Here is a 17,024-nt window from a genome sequence, read left to right on the forward strand (position 1 = left end):
ACTCTTGCGGCGCTGGAGGGGGCCCCCCCTTCCTACAACATCTCTGCAGGAGACGCTGGAAAATATTCCCAAGTGAAAAGGAGGTAGAATTTGGTGAACTCATGGCATTTCTGTCTCAGTCTCCATCTCAGATGGCCAGTTCCTCACATTAAGAGAACAGATTGACAGTAAAAGGAATGGTGCCAACCCAGACGTTATCTGCTTAGTTATTCTTGAATAGAGCAATTTTCCAACTCTACACTCTAGAGCAGTATTTCTCCAAATGAGGTACAGTCTCCTGAAGGTTCATGGTGGTTGCCAAAGGGCATGTGTCCCTGCCAGGTCAACACCGGTTGTCACGTCCATGTGGCAATTTTACCTGAAATTTTACGGGAATTAAAAATGTTGAATTTTTACTTCCTTCAAAGGTTTAGACATAAGCATACCTAAGGGAAGTCATGAGATTTCTGATATTCCTCAGGTTAGGAGTCTTACATGTTTAAAACTCCCTTAATGGACCTTAGGGATATTCCTCCTCTTTTCTTTACATTTACGGGAAGTTGAGGAAATGCCTTGTGAAACATTTGACTCAAAATGTGTCTTTACCTCCTTTCCTCAGTTCTAAGTCACAGGGTTCCAAACTCAATGGGAAAAAAATGAATTGAGAGTTTACCACAATCTAATGATACTAGAATATTTTCTGAATCAACTGTGAGTCAGATACAGTGCTGTAGGCTTGTATGTGTTCTGGTTATATATTGTTGGATTGCAAACTACCCTAATACTTACTGGCTCAAACAACCATTTTATTGTCTGATGATTTTGTGGGCCAGGAAATGGCAACCCACTCCAGTACTCTTGCCTGGAGAATCCCATGGAGGGAGGAGCCTGGTAGGCTACAGTCCATGGGGCCGCAAAGAGTCGGACACGACTGAGCGACTTCACTTTAGCTGGGTGAGTCTTATGCTCTACATGGCTTCAAGATGGCTTTACTCAAATATCTGACACTAGGGCCAGGGAAAACAGGGTTCAGCTGGACACCTTTCCTCCTTATGTGGCAGCTCAGGGCTCCAAGAACAAGTGTTCTAAGAGGGCTGGGTAAATCTGCAAGGCTTCTTATGATCTGGCTTCATAATGCCTGAAACTTCCTCCGTATTCTGTGGGTCATGAAAATCAGCTGATTGAAGGTAAAGGAAATTAGACTGCACTTTCAATGGGAAAATTCACCAAGAATTTGCAGCCATCTCTCATGGACCACTGTCTGGATTTTCTCATTTCATCTTCCTAGTATTCTTATGAGGTAGAGATGACTTCTAGTCCCATTTTACAGTTGAATCAACTTTATTTACTTGCTCCCATAGTCACTGTATCTCATAGTCCACATACTCTCCAAATGGAGTTAGAACTTCCAAAGGCTTAATCTAAGTGATTGCTGAATAGGAGAGCCCCTTTAAAAAACTTTCTTGTTTTAAGTAACTTAGAACTTAAAATGGTGACCCTAATATTTATGATAGCTAACTTTTCAAATACTTTGATGTGCCCCTAACCTTCAATCCCTATAAGAGTTGTGTATGTTTGTTTAGTAGATTGTATTATTATTCAAAACATTGGCCCCTCTTCCCCATGGGAGAATTTAAATTTCTACCCTATTGTTTCAGTCTTGGCTATGTGTCAGGTTTGCGGTTGTGTAGCATTTTTGGAGAAGGCAGTGGCAACCCACTTCAGTATTCTTGCCTGGAAAATCCCATGGACGGAGGAGCCTGGTAGGCTGCAGTCCATGGGGTCGCTAGGAGTCGGACATGACTGAGTGACTTCACTTTCAATTTTCACTTTCATGCATTGGGGAAGGAAATGGCAACCCACTCCAGTGTTCTTGCCTGGACAATCCCAGGGATGGGGGAGCCTGGTGGGCTGCCGTCTATGGGGTCATACAGAGTCGGACACGACTGAAGTGACTTAGCAGCAGCAGCAGCATGACTTCTAAGCAGAAGCTTTCACAGTCATTATGTGGTTCTGCCAGGGTCTCTTTTCCTCCACCACAAGATTGACAGTATCCCAAATGCAGGCTGTAGCCTGCATTACAGAATAAAGATCCCATGTAGCCAAGCCATGTCCAGCCAAAGATGGACATGTAAGTCTAGCAAGCCATAAACTTTTATTGTTACAAGCCAGTGTGATTTGGAAGTTGTTTGTTACTGCATCATAGTTTAGCCTAAGCTGACTGGTGCTATTAATTTCTCCATTTTATAGATGTTGAAATAAGTTGAGAAGAATTAAATAACTTACCCAGGTCTAGGACTTAACTCAAGGTTTTTGGTTCCAGATCCTTGACCTTAATTGTCTATATTTGTTGTTGTTGTTTAGTGGCTAAGCTGTATCCAGATGTGAAGATCTGACTCATTGAAAAAGACTTTGATGCTTGGAAAGACTGAGGGCAAGAGGAGAAGGGGGTGACAGAGGATGAGATGGTTGGATGGCATCATCAACTCAATGGACATGAGTTTCAGCAAGCTCAGGGAGGTAGTGAAGGACAAGGAAACCTGGTATGCTGCAGTCCAAGGGGCCACAAAGATAAAACAGAAAATCTATATAATTGGTGGATAAAACATAACTATATATGGTGATGGACTCAGACAGGAGAAACCACAGGCTTGAGTTGTGTGTTTGGCTGTTGTCTTTGTCAGTTTGGGCTGTTGCAGCAAAAATATCATAGACAGTCTGGCTCAAACAAAACATTTATTTCTCATGGTTTCAGAGGCTGAAAAGTCCAGGATTAATATGCTAGCAGTTCTGATGTCTGGTAAGGCCCCACTTTCTAGCTCATAGACAGTCACCTTCTTGCTCATCCTCACATGAATATGAGATAGAGATAGAAGAGAGGGAGATTAAAGCAAGTTCTGTCAAGTCTTTTCCTTTAAGGGCACCAATCTTATTACAGGGGCTCTACCCTCATGATCTGATTACCTCCCGGAGAGACACTGTTCAAAAACCATCACCTTGAGAATTTAAGCTTCACATATGGATTTGGGGGTGACACAAACATACATTTCATGACAGCTACTTAATGTGCAGGTTGTCTGATATTTAGCTCAGAGACAGCAACTCGTGTGCCAAAGGCACCTCTGACTTTCTAGAGGTAGTCACTAACATGTCTCATGGTTGGGGATGCAGCTGAGTAGTTTATTTTATCACAAGGGGGCAAAACTGTATAAATATTTTTTGAGCATCTCATAGTATTTCATAGTATTTATGAGGTAGACACACTTGGGGTGATTTAGCCTTTCCTGGCCTGACATGTTTCTCTGCTCCATTTTTCTAAATAACAAGAAAAAGAAGGAAAGCAAAATGGAGGCATAGTTGGTATATGAATTATAAGGTGTCAAAGGACTGTCTGGAACTCCCTTCTTTCTCGGGAACACGCACAGGAATTGTGTAAAAACACCCTCTACTGCTTAGTCTATGACTTTACTGGGCAACAGTGGCACAAAAAGAGAAGTCACAGTGAGTTTAGGATAGGGGACTTTACCTGAAGTGGAGGAGTGTCCTGGCTGGTCACCTGAGTGCTGGATTTTTGAGCCCACACTGTTTCTCAGCACCATTTCTTCTTTGTTTTGGAGTACTTCCCTTTGCATATTACTCCCAGGCTGTATATGATTTCAGATGATTTTGGCTGTGAGTTACAAGACCGAACTATAAGAGGCTTTGTCAACAAGGAATATTCTATTAAAATTGTTTTAAATTGAAACATAATTGACATATAACACTGTGTTCATTTTAGGTGTATAACATAATGATTTGCTATTTGTGTATATTGTGAAATGATTACCAGAGTAAGTTCAGTTACCATCCATCACTACACATAGTTATGTTTTTTCTCATGATAAAAATGTTTAAGATCTACTTTCTTAGCATCTTTCAAATATACAGCACAGTATTGTTAACTGGATTGACAAGGAATATTTACTAGCTGGCATATTCAGAAGCCAAGATGTAGGGCAGTTGTAGAGTTGCTTAATTTAGTGGCTCCAAGACATTATTAAAGATGCAGGTTCTTACCATCTTTTTGCTCCCTCATCCTCAGATTGTTGATTTGTCTTCTTACACAGGTTCTTTTTCAGGTCATCTCGGGGCTCCGTAGTTCTATGTGCAGAAAGCAACACCTTCTAGTGAAAATGGAACTTGCTTCTACTACGTTGACTACAGCAGTTCCTGAGATGGAAATTTGCATACATGGGCTTATGAGTGATTGCTCTCAGGAACAGGCCCTGATAGGCAGGAGTGATGGGCAGGACTGCCCAGCTGAGAAATTGAGCAGCAGAGGCCTCAGCTGACCCCACAGGGCACCCTGGAGTTGGTTGGACCCTCAGAGTTTCCCAAGTTGAGGCAAGACGCTGCACCTCTATGTGGACTTGTCGCTGGGGGTTAAGGTTGCTGAACCTTGGCCATAGACCTCTTGGAAGGTGCAGGAGTGAGGGCTTCTGTCCTGAAGGGGGGCTGGGTGGCACAGCCAGCGTGTACTACACATGTCTCATTTCCTAAGCAAAGATGTGTTTCCCACATGCCCTTTCCTGTTCCCCTGGATGATGCTGCAACTCATATCCATTCTAAACCATTTACTGGTAATGATAATGGAGATGCCACGGTTGCCTTCAACTGAAAATGAGCCACACTCTGGGGATGGCTTGGGTTTCTTCTGAAGGATGTAGCTGCTTTGAAGGTATGTTAGCAAGGAAGGGTGGAATGGCCGTTCAGTGACAATAGAATCTGGTCCATGTAATCTTGAATATTTCTCTGATTGCTGCTGAATGCAATGGAGGGAATCCCAGATAACAAGGTGTTTAGAAATTTCTGCATCTCTCAGTGCTATGGGCAGAGCATACAAAGATGGGATAAAGGGCTACTTCCTATGGGAAGCATCAAGTTGTGGTTGCATTGGTGATGTAGAAGGAAAGGTTTCTCTCCTCTCTACAGTGACCTTGAGCAACATGGTGGTGAGGGTTGCCAATCCTCTGCAAAGTGGAAAATCTACCTATAGTTTATCGTGAGCCCTCCCTATGGGTGGTTTCTCTCTATCTGTGGTTCTGTGTCTTAGAATTCAACCAGTCTTGGGTCTTGCAGTGCTGTAGTATTTGTAGTTGAAAAGAATCTGCATATAGGTAGACCCATGTAGTTCAAACCTGTGTTGTTCAAAGGTCAACTGTATAAGCTATATTCAAATGGTTTTTGTAGAGGATGGCTGAAGGCCCCATTGTCCTGGCTCCCAAGGAATCCAGAAGGACCTTAAAACACTAGTAAACTCTGCTGTGGACTGATGTGTTTTCTTTCTCATTATGGCAGCCTCCATCTCAGTTTGAGGTCCCCCAGCACAGACTCTGAGACCAAATACAAGTGCAATTGGTCCAAATGCATGTGTGTGGCAACGCAAATGGGGAAGGGGCCCTAAGACACTGGAAAGGGTGACAGGAGGATTGTTGGATAAAGCGCAGGATCCCAGTTAAATGGGAACTTCAGATAAGTAATTTTTAAAGTATAAGCATGCATACAATATTTTTTAGATGAGAATTTTTATTTTTTTAGGGTATGTCTCAAATATTACCTGCGACATACTGATACTAAAAAAATCAATTTTATCTGAAGTTGGGGTCCTATAATTTTATTGAGTCTGACCCCCTGAGGTGGCAGCCATTAAAAGATGCATGATCAAGTCAGCTGCTACTGGGGTGACTGGAGCTGTAGACACCGGGGGCTCTGGTAACTGGAGCCCCAGAGTTACTGCACCTAAGAGAAAAAGGAGCTGGGGTACACTCACTGCAGTCGTGTTTGGTTGACAGCTGGCTGGGGAGGGAAGCTGGTCCTGTGGTGGTTATTTCCTGGCTTTGGTGAGCTTCTATGAGCACAGACAGAGCAGCCTCCCTTGTGTGGCTTCTGAGAAAAGTGTTAGGCAAAGAGATGCAGGTCCTAATAGCTTGAAGTTAGCTGATGACCATAACATGATAAAGTCTAAGGAAATACGAGCAGGGCCCTAGGACCTCAGTTACAGAACCAGTGTCCTAGTAATATAAATTATTAGAAGTCAATTGATCTGGTTTAGAATTTTGGTTCCATTAGTGAATATGTGACCTTGGACTTATTATATAACTTCCTGCCCGCCTTCTCTTTATCAATAAAATGGGGGTTAATGATACTTCATAGGGTTATTGTGGGGATCAAAAACACAAAAGTATATACAATGCCTGGCATCCAGTAGGTTTTCAAAAAATATTTGGTTATGAATATATTAAAATGTGTGGGCTTTGAGATCAGACCTGAGTTTGAGTCGTAACCCTATCAGCTACCAGCTGGTCTTGGATAAGCCACATCCCCTCTCTGTCTCTCCATCTGGAAAAGTCAGGTGACACCCACCTCCTGAAACTCTTTTGAGGGTGGAAAGGTGTGAGGTATGTTAAGTGCTCAGTGCCTGGCACAGAACAGACACTCAAGTCCATGTTTGTGCTGTTTTTCCTTAGAAAAGTGTGAGGAGGGTATGAGGTCATCACTGAATGATCCAGGCTAAACTTAGGATGTAACTCTGCCAAAGTCTATTTAAATCCTTGATGGAATGATAGACAGGCACAGGGCTAGGATTTCCGAGAAGGAGGATCTGGGTAGTCATTAGGAATTGTTGTCTTTCTGGGCACAGATCCCCTCCCGCTTGAAACTATCATAGGCATGTGGTTTGTTTTGGCCAATAAAATGTGAGCAAAGTGGAAGGCACTTCTGTGGGACTGCTTCCATGCTACAAATGCCTAGCTGAGTAGTTACACTTGAATAGTTATAGCTGAGATTGTCTGTCTCTCAAACCTGCAATATTTACTATCTGCCTCTTTACCAAGTTTGCTGACCCTCACACTAGCCTATCCTCACATGAGATACATCCCAAGGGATGTCGATGCTGCTGGTCCGTGGACAGTCCTTTGTGTAGCAAGACTCTAGGGCAGGGTTTCTCAACCTCAGCACTACAGATATTTGCGGCCAGATTATTCTGGTTTTGGAGGAACTGTCCTGTGCATTATGGGATGTTTAGCATCATCCCTGGCCTACATTAACCAGATGCCAATCAGTTCAGTTCAGTAGTTCAGTCATGTCCGACTCTTTCCGACGCCATGAACTGCAGCATGCCAGGCCTCCCTGTCCATCAACTCCCGGAGTCCACCCAAACCCATGTCCATTGAGTCGGTGATGTCATCCAACCATATCATCTTCTGTCATCCCCTTCTCCTCCTGCCCTCAATCTTTCCCAGCATCAGGGTCTTTTCCAATGAGTCAGCTCTTCGCATCTGGTGGCCAAAGTATTGGAGTTTCAGCTTCAACATCAGTCCTTCCAATGAACACCCAGGACTGATCTTCTTTAGGATGGAATGGTTGGATCTCCTTGCAGTCCAAGGGACTCTCAAGAGTCTTCTCCAACACCACAGTTCAAAAGCATCAATTCTTCAGTGCTTAACTTTCTTTATAATCGAACTCTCACATCCATACATGACCACTGGAAAAACCATAGCCTTGACTAGACGGAGCTTTGTTGGCAAAGTAATGTCTCTCCTTTTTAATATGCTTTCTAGGTTGATTATAACTTTCCTTCCAAGGAGTAAGCGCCTTTTAATTTCATGGCTGCAATCACCATCTGCAGTGATTTGGGAGCCCAGAAAAATAAAGTCAGCCACTGTTTCCACTGTTTCCCCAAATATTTGCCATGAAGTGATGGGACCGGATGCCATGATCTTAGTTTTCTGAATGTTGAGCTGTAAGCCAATTTCTTCACTCACCTCTTTCACTTTCATCAAGAGGCTCTGTAGTTCTTCACTTTCTGCCATAAAGGTGGTGTCATCTGCATATCTGAGGTTGATTCCAGCTTGTGCTTCATCCAGCCCAGCATTTCTCATGATGTACTCTGCATATAAGTTAAATAAGCAGGGTGACAATATACAGCCTTGATGTACTCCTTTTCCAATTTGGAACCAGTCTGTTGTTCCATGTCCAGTTCTAACTGTTGCTTCCTGACCTGCATACAGGTTTCTCAAGAGGCAGGTCAGGTGGTCTGGTATTCTCATCTCTTTCATAATTTTCCACAGTTTATTGTGATCCACACAGTCAAAGGCTTTGGCAGATGCCAATATTCCCCCCTAACAATGTGACATCCGAAAATATCTCCAGACATCTCCTGGGTTACAAGTCACCCCAAAGTGAGAATCTCTGCCCTGGGGTGTCTGGGGTGTTGCCAGCGGGCTCAAAGTTCTCTGAGGTCTTGTTAACCAGATCTTAGGCAGTAGGGTTGGTCTGACTCCTGCCGTCTGGACCCAAGAATGATGGAAATGGTACAGAAGATGGAGCACTGGTCTAGGGCAGGTTATGTCAGGTACTAGGGAAATGCAGAGGATGCCAGGCAGGAAGAGAGTGAAGTTGTGTTTTTCTGCTCGGCTTAGAATTATCTTCTGTTCTGCTTGGATTTTAAAAAGTGTTTCTCAGAAAAAGCTGGATAAGATGGGTGGATATATTTGACTAATGAGAAAGTTTAGAGTCTGGAAAAAAAGGAGTCTAATTGGTGGACTTCTTCACTAACAGCTAAAAGCCTGGCCAGGTGTACCAACTGGCCAGACGTTGGAAGTTTGCTGATTTTGGCCCATTCTGCCTGTCCTCACTTTGACCTTCCATGCAGAGCAGGACTGAGTGTCATCTTTATCCAACCCTGTTTTAGGGGAGAGAAGGGGAAAACCAGCATCCAGCCCCTTGCTGTATGTCCCAGGGGAATGCTGACTTAAATGTGCTGGAAAAGCAAACCTTACACTGGATGAATCAGAGGTGGGTGGCCATGCTGTGTTCATTCTCAGAGAGAATCAGCCTGAGTGAGGGTGCTTTGAAATCAGGGGCAAAGAATCCTCCACACATGTCTCAATTTTCACTATTTGCATCTGACCACAAGAAGAAATCCATGACAATCTGTTTTCTTTTAATATTTTTTTTGCAGGCCCTTTGACACGTAATATGGTTTATTATTCTATTTATTTTCCTGGTTTGTCTAAAATTACTAAAGCCCTAAAACACTGCTATTTTGAAACTTCAAACTGTAGAAATGGGTTAAGTTAGGAGGGAAGGTCTTCTTACCTCCCTCTAATCCCACTCCTGGGAACTAACCTAATGACTGTCTTGTCACAACCAGTCCAGATCCCAACAAGCTATGTGTATATGTTTAATGTGCATGTCAAGGCTGTATATTGTCACCCTGCTTATTTAACTTATATGCAGAGTACATCATGAGAAATGCTGGGCTGAAGGAAGCACAAGCTGGAATCAAGATTGCCAGGAGAAATATCAGCAACCTCAGATATGCAGATGACACCACCTTTATGGCAGAAAGTGAGGAAGAACTACAGAGCCTCTTGATGAAAGTGAAAGAGGAGAGTGAAGAAATTGGCTTACAGCTCAACATTCAGAAAACTAAGATCATGGCATCCGGTCCCATCACTTCATGGCAAATATTTGGGGAAACAGTGGAAACAGTGGCTGACTTTATTTTTCTGGGCTCCTAAGTCACTGCAGATGGTGATTGCAGCCATGAAATTAAAAGGCGCTTACTCCTTGGAAGGAAAGTTATAACCAACCTAGAAAGCATATTAAAAAGCAGAGACATTACTTTGCCAACAAAGGTCTCTCTAGTCAGCGCTGTGGTTTTTCCAGTGGTCATGTATGGATGTGAGAGTTGGACTATAAAGAAAGCTAAGCACTGAAGAATTGATGCTTTTGAACTGTGGTGTTGGAGAAGACTCTTGAGAGTCCCTTGGACTGCAAGGAGATCCAACCATTCCATCCCAAAAGAGATCAGTCCTGGGTGTTCATTGGAAGGACTGATGCTGAAGCTGAAACTCCAATACTTGGGCCACCTGATGTAAATAGCTGACCCATTTGAAAAGACCCTGATGCTGGGAAAGGCAGACCCTAATGCTGAAAGCAGGAGGAGAAGGGGATGACAGAGGATGAGATGATTGGATGACACCACTAACTCAATGGACATGAGTTTGGGTAAACTCCAGAATTGGTGATGGACAGGGAGGCCTGGCGTGCTGTGGTCCATGGGGTCGCAAAGAGTCGGACATGACTGAGTCACTGAACTGAAAACTGATGGTGTAAAACCCAGCTACAAGGTCAATTGGACACAATTGGGTTACAGGTATCTACTTGGTAAAGCTGGTCTAGAAACACTGGAAGCCAGAAAAAAGTACTAATTTTTTGCCTACTTACTCTCCTTCCAACAGGGAGTAATGAACATACAGGGTCCTAGGCCACTTTGAGAAGTTTTGGGAAGCTATGAACCTACTGAGAATGCAGGTGAACAAATACATAGGCAGTTTTGCTGGCAGTATTCAGGGATCCTTGAACTCCAGATGCCCAACCTCAGACCCTCTATCAAGAATGCAGAGGAGGGTTCTGCCTAATGCTGTACCCCGAATAAACCACAACCTTTTTGGCACCAGGGACCATTTTCATGAAAGACAATCTTTCCATGGACTGGGGAGGGAGGGGGGATGGTTTGGGGATGACTCAAGTGCATTACATTTACTGTGCACTTTATTTCTAACCTAATGCTGTTGATTTGACAGGAGGTACTGGTCTATGGCCCGGAGGTTGGGGACCCCTGCTGTAGCCCCAGCCACCTGCAAATCAAATCATGTTGAAATTGTGCCAAATCAGTGAACCTCACTGTTTCCAAGAGGACCTGGTAGAGGCAGATATGAACTTGAAACCTGAGTATTTAGAATTGTGGTCTCTCCTGCTTTACAACAGGAGGGATATTTAGGAGTTTGGCAGAATTTTCTGACCCAGAAATCTTACAATGGAAGTCTGTCTCTGAAATCCCAGCAGAGACCATTAGTGGAGCGATTTGTAGGCCCTTGCTTTGCTAGGGGTGCCAAGAACTGTTCTGTTTTTAGGAGGCAGCCATCCAGGACTGGGAAGGGGAAGCAAGAATATTCTAAGCTCCACTGAGTGGTCCCTGGTGGAAGATGAAGAAAAATGAGAATGTGAATCCTTGGTGGCTTAGAGAAGCCTAAAAGACTGGACATTAGGACCAGCCTAGGAAAGAAGTAACAAAAGACTCTAAGTAGGGGAAACTCATTTTTTTTCCTCTTCCTCCTTCTCCTTCTTTAAAAGCTATTCTATCCTCACTAGACTTCCGGACATTTCTTTCCCCTTTCTCAAGCCAAGCAAGGGGGATTGCAAGAGAATTGTGGGTTTTCTTAGCTTGAGTTTGCCTTGACACAGCCCCCCTGCCCTCCCCCACCCCCACCCTCCGCCCTGAAAACAAGACTGTTATTGCAAGTAGTTTATTTGTAGGGAACTCTAGGAAACCCTGGATGGGGGGTGGAGTAGGGAGGGGGGAAGGGAAGGCAGCCCCTTAAAGGGTGTCTTTATAGTGAAATATCAGTGGAAAAACATGCCCTCAGAGATTCCAGATAAGAGGCTGGGGTATTTACTCCCCAGCTCTGGATAGCCATTAATTAAGGAGCTGATCCTGGAGTGTTAATCCCTTGTCAATTTCAGCCTGCTGCAGGCTTGGGCAAGTGGGCTCCAGTAGTCACAGAAAACCTGCAGGCAGAGGGATTCAGGTGCCAGCAATTGGCAACTGTGTGTACTAAAATAGTAACAGTGAAGGCTTCTCCTCTTCTCCCAGTTGTGATCATTAGCAAAGCCTCCAAGGAGCGGAGCTTGTTTGCGAACTGCCAAAGCTAATAGGCACCCCTAATGGAGCCACTAGACAGAAGAGTGCTGAGAAGTTTCAGGGTGAGCTTGAGCGAGGAGCCTTGTGCCTGCGTCTAGTCTAGAGATTGCCCATGACAGCAGAGTTTGAAGGGGCCATGGTGTACGTGGTTGGACAAACGTGGGGCAACTCCAGGACAAGCTCTGTTCCTCACTGAAGTTGGAAGGTGAGGACACCACCTCTTCTTGCAGCTCTGCATGGAAAAGCATGGAGGTCAGAGTCTGAGAAGGACCTGTAGGACTTGTCCAGGAGGCCAGTGGCTCACACAACAGGATGCCCAACATGGAAAAGTCATGGTCACCCTGCATTGCTGTTGGTGCCAGAAAGAGACATAGCTACCCCTTGGGAGAAATTCTTCTCATTGGAGAGGGACGGGGGAAAGCTCAACACAGTCACCTTTGTGGTGGTCACTGTGACAGCAGAGATGACCAGCGTCTCATGGCGCCACCGGGAAGCAGCAACGCCAGGGATGCTCTGCCAGCAATAACATGTAGACATGCAGGTAAGGAGACCACTGCCTCCTCCCTCCCTCTTTCAGGCTTCAACCCTGAAGAAGCCCACACCTAAGAGGGTGGGGATGAGGTCGTCTCTTGCTATTCTTTCCAGTTTTATTGAGATACAGTTGACATAAAACATAAGTCAAATATACAACATAAGGATTTGTCATGCTTGTACTGTGAAAATGGTCAACACAATAAGCTGTTAACATCCATCCTTTCACATCCTCACAACATTTTTTTTGGCTTGTGTTGGGAACTTTTAAGATGGACTCTTTTAGCAATTTTCAAATATATAAAATTTTGTATATTTTAGCTGTAGTACTGTTAGCTATAGACACGATGTATATTATATCCCCAGGACTTACTTATCTTATAACTAAGTTTGACCACTTTCACTCAGTTCTTCCAGCCCTATTCCCCACCTTCTGATGCTAGAAACCATAAATTTGATCTCTGTTTCTTATAAGTATTTTTTTACATTGAAGTTTTTGTTTTTGTTCTTATGTGTGTTTTGGTTTTTTACAGTATTGTGTTAGTGTCAGTTGTAAAGTGATTCAATTATATATATTTAGATTTCACATGTAAATGAGATCACACTGTATTCGTCTCTCTGACTTATTTCTCAATGCCCTCAAGGTTCATCTATATTTCCATTCTTAAATTGGATTACTTATATTTTTGCTGCTGAGTTGTTAGAGTTCTTTATATATCTTGTGTAATAACCATTTGTTAGGTCTGTGACTAGCAGTATTTTCTCCCATTGTATAGATTGCCATTTCATTTTGTCGGTGGTTTCTTTGGCTGTGCGGCAGTGTTTCAGTCAGATGTGCCCCCTCCTTGTTTATTTATTTATGTAATTAATTGTATTTATTTTTGCTGTTCGGAGTCTTCACTGCTGCACATGGGCCTTTCTCTAGCTGTTGCGGGCGGGGGCTACTCTCTAGCTGTGGTGCGCAGGGTTCTCGTTGTGGCTTCTCTTGTTGCAGAGTGCACGCTCTAGGGTGCTTGGGCTTCAGTAGTTGCTGCTCCCGGGCTCTAGGGCACAGGTTCAGTAGTTGTGGCACCTGGATTTAGTTGCTCTATGGCATGTGGGATCCTCCCACATCAGGAATCCCACCCATGTCTCCTGCATTAGCAGAAGGATTCTTCACCACTGAGCCACCAGGGAAGACGCTCACTTGTTTATTTTTTGTTGCTTGTGCTTTAGGTGTCATATCCAAAAACATCATTGACAAGACCCATGTCAGGAAGCTCTTTTTCCCTATGCTTTATTTTAGGAGTTTTACAGTTTGGAGTTTTACTTTTAAATCTTTTAATTCATTTTAAGATAATTTTTGTGAGTGCTTTAAAGGGATTTAGTGTCACTCTTTTGAATGTGAATATTTGATTTTCCCCGAATTTATGCTGGGAATGAAGACTGTTTTTTCTCCATTGTTTTTTCTTAGTTTCCTTGTCAAATATTAATTGTCCATAAATACATGAGATTATGTTTGGGCTCTTGATTCTGTTCTGTTGATCTATATGTCTGTTTTTATGCCAGTACCATACTCTTTTGATTGTAGTAGCTTTGTAATATAGTTAAAAACCAGGACATGTAATGGCTCTAGCTTTGTTCTTCTTAGGATTTCTTTGGCTATTCCTAGTCTGTTGTGGTTCCATACAAACTTCAGGATTGTTTTTATCTATTTTGTAAAAAAAAAAATCATTGGAATCTCATAAGGATTGTATTAAATCTACAGATGGCTTGGGGTAGTATGGACATTTTAGAAATACTAATTCTTCCAATTCTTGAACAGGGATATCATTCCATTTATTTGAGTCACCTTCAATTGCTTTCTTGAGTTTTTTATAACTTGTAGTGTAGAGATCTTTCACCTCCTTGGTGAAATTTATTCCTGAGTATCTTTTAATGCTATTGTAAATGGGATTGAGATAGTCTTAAAAGAAGACCCCATGCATTCCCAACTTTAAGCAGCTGGGGGCCACAGTACTGGCCTGCCTTTAATCTCTGAATTGTGCTTCAGGGTAAATTTTTAAATGAAGAATGAGAAGAGTAGAAAATTTAAATGTAGTAGAACCTTTACTGGAATACTATATGGCAATGAGAGTGAACAAACTATAACAACAGACAGCAGTATAAACAAAATATTGAGTGGGTAAAGCCAGATGCATGAATATAGACACACCATTGGATTCCATTCATGTGAAATTCCAAAAGCAGCAAAATCAAGCGATGGTTCTGGAAGTTAAGATAGTGGGTATCGGGTGTAGAGTAGTGAATTATAGCAAAGGGGCACAAAAAGGTTTCTAAGATTTTGGTGTTTTGTTTCTTGATCTGAATAGAGTTAACACAGATGTGTTCATTTTATGCAAATTCATTGAGCTGTACATCTGTGATCTGTGTACTTTTCTGTATGTCTTTTATACTTCAATACACTTAGTCAATTTTTAAAATGTTGAACAAAAATACTAAGTATTATACCTTGGAATGAACTGTTCTGGTAACCAGACGTAACTGAAAAGTTCCGGAATTGGACCATGATGTCATCAAGGGAGCTATAAACCTAAAGGAAAATGGGAACTCAGCCGAGCAGAGATGGGGGCAGTAAACTCCATGCTGTGGATCCAGGCATGACAAATAACCTTTTGCTTCAACAAAAACTTCAGGGATCAAAAGCAAAAAAAGGAAACAGAAAGAAATCTGTTTTGCAATGACACTTCCCAAAAAGCTGTGATTTTTTTGATGAATTAATGAACAATTGCAAGTGTTTGACAACAACATTTCCAAGACTGTTCTCAAGAGAAAAAATTGCAGATTAAAAGGATTTTTTTTTTCAGCAAACTCCAGTTATGGGAGGCCTGATAGGTACTGGCAGCCATGCTGCCCAACACATAGGAGGGACCCATTGACTTCTTCAAGCTTGCCATAAAATTTCGTGATGAACCACAGTGTGGCTGCAATTAGATCAAATAAAAGCAACGTGTTAAAAGCACAGCACTGGGAGGTCATGCCCATAGCATTAATGAACATGTTCCAAATCTCAGTCTTTCAGTGAGCCTAATAGAGGTGGCATAGAACTGAGATGTACCAGAGTCTGCTGGTTTGTGGGGTCATCCTGAGTTTCCCAAGGATTGAGGGAGGGATACTAGGATGTTTATAAAAGTGTGGTAATTTATCATGGTGTATAAAACACAGCTACTTCATCCATGCATGTAATGAACTGATGCCCAATCTAGTCTTTCAGTTGGCTAATTATAGACGTGGCTAGCTGAAACATTGGGGGTCACCGTTCCCATTTGCAGAATCAACACAGCTTATTTTTTTCAGGTCTTCCTCTATGTCAGACTCTGTGCTAACTGCTTGGCAGCAATATGAAAGAAGTGGATTGTATGAGTCCCATTTTAAGCTGAAGAAAATGAGGTCTTAAGAAGTTAAGAGAATTGATAAAGGTTAATAAACAATTAACTAGGGCCTGGGTCTACCAGAATCCATAGTTCACCTGCTTTGTCATTTTTAATTTTTCTAAGTATGATTTGCATACAGGAAGTTACATACATTTTAAGCGAACATGATGAGTTATGTCCCTGTACATCTATGCAGCTGCCGTCCAGGTCAAGACAGGGAACATCTCCATCATTCCAGAAAGTTCTCTAATGTCTCTTTTTAGTCATCATCCCCAAGGAAAGTACGGTTCTGATGTCTATTGCCATAGATTAGTTATTCCTATTCTTGAACTTCATAAATGGCATTGTATTACATGTACTGTTTTGTGCCTGGCTGCATTCACTCAACGTGGAGTTTCTGAGACTGACCCACGTGTATCCTACTTGAATTAGGAGTCCCTTCATTTTTCATCACTGAGTCGTATTCCATTGTATGAATATGCTGCTCTGTTTCATTTCATTCTGTTGATAGATATTTGGGTTGTTTCCTGTTTTAAAGGCTAAGCTCTTTAACCACAAATATTTCATTGCCAAATTGATGAAGGCAGCTGGGTTACTTGTCATAGCAGGAAGGGCACTTACATGAAAAAAGAATGGACTTTCAGAAACTGAGACTCAGAGAAGTTAAACTAAGGAAAAATGGAAGCTGACATAGACCCTTATACCCTTAGTTTTCTGCAGAAATCACTTGCTGGCTTTATTCACTCAGGTCTCTGGTCAATTGTCACATCCACAACGCACTGAAAAAGGCGCCTCCCAACAGGTTAAAGGCTAACACAGGGATACAATCAGCAAAATCCAGACCTTGTGAAATTCCATAGGACAAATGACCTGCTCATTTTAACAAAAATCTGCAAGAAACAAAAACAAAGACAGGAAACGGATGGGGAGTCTATAGACTAGAAGATTTGTTTGAATCAGACTCTAAATTAGGTTTCTATCATACAAGCAAACAAAATATGTAAAACAGTGGAGGGATATGAAAACTGGTAATATAGGGAATTAAGAAATTCTTGTTAAATGTTTTAAGTGTGATACTAGTGTCAATGTTACATTTTGTATGGGTTCTTTCTCTTTTAGAATTATGTAATTGACACCTCTCCACCCTCACACACTCCATCCTTCTTACCCTGCCTAATGTTATTTACTAGCACTTATTGCCCCCCTGACATGGACTCTCTTTGATTTTTTAATAGAAACTTCATACAGGGAGAGCCTTTGTCTTATTCATAGTGCTTAGTTCCAGAACCTGGCACATAGAAGATGCTTGGTAAATTTCCATCAAATGAATGCATAAAAGGTTTGAGCAAGGT

At 42.4% G+C, this 17,024-nt stretch overlaps 1 protein-coding gene across 1 annotated transcript in view; it reads left to right on the plus strand.

Annotated features, from left to right (window-relative positions):
- Nucleotides 1-11,673: 11,673 nt before the first annotated feature.
- PROK2 (prokineticin 2) overlaps nt 11,674-17,024 on the plus strand; it is a 364,017-nt gene continuing 358,666 nt past the window's right edge. Inside the window, 1 exon segment of the mRNA XM_070455666.1 lies at nt 11,674-12,269. The gene's annotated coding sequence lies outside the window, so the exon portion shown is untranslated.

Source organism: Odocoileus virginianus, chromosome 26 (assembly GCF_023699985.2).
Source record: "Odocoileus virginianus isolate 20LAN1187 ecotype Illinois chromosome 26, Ovbor_1.2, whole genome shotgun sequence".
Lineage (NCBI taxonomy): Eukaryota > Metazoa > Chordata > Mammalia > Artiodactyla > Cervidae > Odocoileus > Odocoileus virginianus.